Here is a 5,763-nt window from a genome sequence, read left to right as displayed (position 1 = left end):
CGCGGGCTCTAGAGCACAGGCTCAGTAGTTGTGGCGCACAGGCTCAGTTGTTTCGCGGCATATGGGATCTTCCCGGACCAGGGCTCAAACCCGTGTCCCCTGCATTGGCAGGTGGATTCCTATCCACTGCGCCACCAGGGAAGCCCATTATCATGTATTTTAAGTTAATGTTTTGTAAATTTTTTTTCTCTCGAATTCCTAATATAACGTTACATTTATTATATTTTTCAGAATTGGTGGGGTGCCCCCTTTCTCAATAGAGAACCTGAGACATTTTTCTTTTTTCTAATTGGGTAGGTGAGTTTCCAGTTTCACAAGAAAGCCTGGTTAAGTAGGTACTGCCATTCACCCAGAGTAATATCAGTGTTTGGGAACCTATCCTGCACCCAGAAAGCTCCCAATGACTGTGATGAATGAGTTTTTCTCTCCTGAGGCCTTTCTTCCCGCCTGAAGGTAAAATCAAGGCAGGATAATTGGTGGCTTCACCCAGGGCATTTTTCACCCCTGAGGGCTTTTGGACCAGGTAACCTGAGTTCTTCCTCCTCTGACTCAGCACAGTGGGGACCTCCTACCCTACCACCGCACCACCGAGGTATTTGCTTTTGCACTTGAATCGGGTTGTGAGCCTGTGAAAGCTAGAACCACTGCCCACCCTGATCCCTCAGAAACGCAGATAAATGTTGGCACGGAGGATGCTTCCGATGAATACTTTGAGGTAGCATCTTGAAAATAGACTTATGTTCTGAGCATTTACAATCATGGAGATAGTGGCACTGTTCTAGTGTAAAAGTTTTGTTCTTAATCTCTCCTTTGTTTTCACATTTACTGAGAGACTTGGAGAGCATCTTGTAAGTTAATGGAAAATTTAGCAAAACAATTCCTACATTCATTTAAAAAAAAAAATCATGTGATGACTAATAAAACAGGCAGTAGACCTGTTTAGTTTTTGTAACCCATAAGACCAAAATTATCTCACTGATGCATTACTTCAGATAGACATGAAAAACTTAGACTCCACTAATAAATTAGTATGATAAAAGATTTGAAATAAAAAATATACATATTTAAAAGTATTTTAATTGTATACAATTCATGAGTATGTTTATAAGCATATATATGTTTATATATATATAAGATATATGTGTATGTCAATAGACATTATAATTCACATAAGATGAGAACTAAAGCTGTCTTCCCCCAGAGTACTTGCTCATTGCATTTCCTAGACAAACAATCTAGATAATAGTGGTTTTTGGAAATATTGAAACATGAGCAAGGAGAACTTTTTTCCATTTTATTATTTTGAGTTCAGTATTATGGTGAAAGTAATTATTATTACTCAATAATGAGAACATTTGGATAGAAAAACTTAGATGAAAAATTAATAACATTTTACCCAGATAATACAAGTCTTAATTTTGTCAATTCTAATTAAAAACTCCTTCTTAATATTCTCAAATTTTGGACAACTCTTTATAATTAGCAACACATTCAGTACTTAAGTTCAGAGTAGAAAGAAGATTTGCCTTCATTTCACAGCTACGCAGCAGAAGACCCACCATTTAGACGCTCATGCAGAAGCGCTGTACATATAGCAGTATAGTCGATTGCTTTATGTTGGTGCCTTTGTTGATTGGATTTTAAATCCTTAAGTCCTTTTAAATGCTTAATGACTTTAAAAATCCTACCTTCATGTCTAAGAAAAAATATGACAGTTTACTCAGGAGTTGGTCTAGAATTCTTTGAAAATGAGTGGGAATGTTTTCGAACATTTAAAAACTTAACAGAGGAAGAAAATAATTTTCTGGATCAAATTGCTGTCTCCAGATTTAAATATTAGAAAGCAACGGTGCGGTCAAACACCTTTGAGAGAAATAACGGAACATATTAAGCACAAAATAGCATAAGTAACTTCATGCAACATATAAGGAGCTTTTAGTGAAGTGAAGCAATTTGGGGAACATCAATCTTTACCGTGTTCATCAAGATGGGCAAGTTTAACGTCATCTATGACAGTATCGTAAAGCCTCAGCTGGATCTGAGAAAAACCCCTTTTCTTGATGATTATTGAAGCTGAGCGATGGGAACATACATATGAGTTAGTAATACTATTCTATTTTTGTATATGTTTAAATTTTTCCATAGTTAAAAAAAATAAAGCCTAAACTGTAGATAGTTACACCGTTATTGAGGTGTTCAAGTAGTTAGCTTTTCCAAGTCGATTGAAGTTTGACAGAAGCTTACGCCCGTGCTGGTGGAAAATCCTGCCAAGTTGTTTTCCTCATGCTTCCTTTAAATAAAGCACTGGGGGGCTTTTCAGGATAGTCGGGCATCCCCATTGTTGTAGTCTGCAGGCTGCCCACCAGAGTGGCCCTCCTTGGCCACTGGGCATCTGAGCCTGCCCACCTTCTCCCCCTGGCAGCCTGTCAGCCAGGGGCCTTTTTTGGCACTATCTTTGCCTCTGACCTCATGACTGCGGAGGGTCTGGTCCCCTGAGGTTGTTCTGGAAACCAACACTACACTATTTTTCTCTAACCCACTCTCTTTTTCAGAATTCCAAGCTACTTGTCCAGTCTTTTTGATTAAAGCAGAGACAGGTTACAGTGAAAATTTGTTGACATTTTGTTTGCTTGAAAGTTTGTTTGCTTCTTTTTGTTTTTAAGTGAGGTTTGTTGAAATGCAACTTATATACTGCAAAATTCACCCTTTTGTTATACAGTCTATGAGTTTTGTAAAAACGCCACAAAATAAAGACATAGAATTTTCCCTGGTCCTACCTGCTTTCCCCTTCCCTCAGTCCCTCGATACCATGGAGGTGATTTCTGTACCTATAGTTTTGCCCTTTCAGAATATCATATAAATGGTCTCAAACAGTAGGCAGCCTTTTGGGTCTGGCTTCCTTCACTAAGCATAATGCTTTCCTTTTTTCAAAAGAAAGCAGCTTTATTTTTGAAATAATGTTAGGTTAATGGAAATGTTGCAGACATAGTGTACAGAGTTCCCATATACCATTTACCCTGTTTCCCCTAAGGTTAACATCTTACCTTACTCAGTTTAGTACAATGATCTAAACTAGGACGTTTACATTGATTTAGTACCGTTAACTAATTGGCTGACTTCATATGTTGCCACTAATGTCCCTTTTCATGTCTTGAATCCAGTCCAGGATCCCACAGTGCATTTAGTTGTCATGCCTCCTTAGTCTACAAACTGGGACATGTCCCCAGTCTTTATCCTTCATGACCTTGATAGCTTTGTTGAAGAGTACTGGCCACTTTTGCCATAGATGCTTGCTCAGTTGGGGTCTGTCTGATGTTCTCTTACAGTTAAATTGAGCTAATGCATTTTGGGGAAAAATACCACCCAAGTGATGTTTTGCTTTTCTCATGGCATCATATGATAGATGAAGATGAAGGAGGTAGATGAAGTCAGTATGTCTTAGGACTGGTGATGTTAACTTTGGTTACTTGGATAAGGTAGTATCTGCCAGGCATTTCCACTGTCGTATTACTATTGTGTAATACTTTGAAAATGCATCCGTGTTGCATGTATTACCAGTTTTTTCTTTTTATTGCTGAATAAGATTTCATTGTATGGGTGAATCACAATTTGTTTACCCTTTTAAAAGTTGATAGACATTTGGTTTGCTTCCAGATTTAGACCTGGCACTATCTGATAGGCCTGTTGAACATAAATAATTTCACAGAACACCAACATCAGGCAAGGCTAACCTGTGATCACGATGGATCCGGACAAAAATAAGACAACTCCGTAATTAGGTCTGAACCCAGACATAAATAAGAACTTTGTCTAAACCACAAAAATGGCAGAACACCCTCCTATCCTGGCTAATAGGAGGACTGCTGCCTCTTGACCAATCCCAGCTCAAGCCTCACTTCACTCCTTCCTCCTAGATCACACTCACTGAATTATCCAATTAAAGTATACTTTTTCCTGACAGCATCCAATCCAGATCAAAGCCTCCTTCCTGACTCTCCCCAGCTTTACCCAACACAAGCCCAAATCCTGTAAAAAAAATCCTTCCCAACACATTACCAGGACGCCTGCAGTTCCTCACCGTGAGCTGCTCCGCCCCTGCACTTGCTCAGCTGCAGGTGTGTTCTAGACTTTTGCTGGAGAGCACTGACAATGCAAACAATATATAAACACACCTGTTGAAAATCCTCACTTCCACTCTTGTTGCCATACATCCTACTTCTCACCCCAATTCTTGTTACTAATTTCTTGGGAATTCTTCCTTTTTTTAAAAAAAAACACAAATGCAAGTAAGTACTATGGTATAACTTGTATCCCCCTTCCTTCCTCTTAAAAGGCACTATTTACACCTGACTTTTGTCCCCTATTCTGGAGATCTCTATCAGATTAGAGGGAACAACTCATTTTATTTTTTATTTTTAACATGTGAAATCTGAACATTGGAAAGATTGATGGAATGAAATAATCTGATTTGGCACTGACAGAGTTTTGAGGCTCATCTTCCAGACATTTATTTTTAACCTCTCTGAATACCCTCTGCTCTACTGATATCAACACTCACTTCTGAAGCCAGTGAGCCGTCTGCTTATAAATACGGAGTCAACCAGCAAATCACATTTAATTAGACTTTGAATTAGACTTTGTTCATTTGGGTCGTTGTTGTTGTTTAATTGTAGTAAAATACATATAATGTAAAATTTACCATCTCAACTGTTACTTCGGGTGCGATTCAGTCGTGTTAAGTACATTCACATTGTTGTGTATCCAATCTGCAGAACTCTTGCAAAACTGAAACCCATTATTTTTATTTTTAAACTATTTTATAGTTTACATGCAGTAAAATTAACCCTTTTTTAGTACAGAGTCCTATGGGTTGTGACAACACAATCATGTAACCACCACCACAATCAAGATGTAGGACAATTCTGTCACTCCCCCATATCCCCTCGTGCCCTTTTGTGTATTCACTCCTCCCTGGTCCGGCAGCCACTAATATGTTTTCTGTCCCCATAGTTTTATCTAGTCCAGAATATCATATACGTAGAGTCATACGTGCATTCTTTTTTATAGCAGCCGTGTTGCATACTGTGAATGTGTCATTGTTTATTGAACTCATCCCCTGCAGATGGACATGTAGGTTGTTTCTAGTCTCTTGCTGTTAATCACATTAGTCTAAAGAACAGCCCTGTAGATGTGTCATTTTGGATATGTGCAAGTGTCACTGTTGTAAAAATACCCAGACTTGGGATTGCTAAGTCAAAGGGAAAATGCATTTGTCTTTGATTTGGAGGTTGTCCTCCAAAGGGATTGGAGAGTTTTGGGAAATGTGTTATTTTTCTATTTTTCCTGTATATACAGACCTTTAATCCTGAGTTCTGCCAACAATGTGATCCACTAGATAGAAGTCAGCTATGTCAGTTACCCTTCTGATGTCATGGATCTGAATATTGCCTTTCTCTGTGTCTGTTTTTCTTTTATATAACTCCTCGGATAGGTAAAGATTTACTAAGTGTGCTTGAAGACTCGCAAGTTTCTTTGAGACGATGTCATCTTAACCCTATTTGTTGTCATAGCACATATCTTCCCTGCCTAGTTCAGTTCTCAGAATTTACATTCTCATAGAAGCTATATTTTGATGCAAAGTTGAGAATCCAGTGGTTTTCATACCTTTTTTTTTTTTTGGGCGGTACGCGGGCCTCTCACTGTTGCGGCCTCTCCCATTGCGGAGCACAGGCTCCGGACGCGCAGGCTCAGCGGCCATGGCTC

This window comes from Lipotes vexillifer, unplaced genomic scaffold, assembly GCF_000442215.2.
Source record: "Lipotes vexillifer unplaced genomic scaffold, Lipotes_vexillifer_v1.1 scaffold1154, whole genome shotgun sequence".
In the NCBI taxonomy this organism is placed as follows: Eukaryota; Metazoa; Chordata; class Mammalia; order Artiodactyla; family Lipotidae; genus Lipotes; species Lipotes vexillifer.
Note: the sequence above shows the minus strand (reverse complement) of the source record.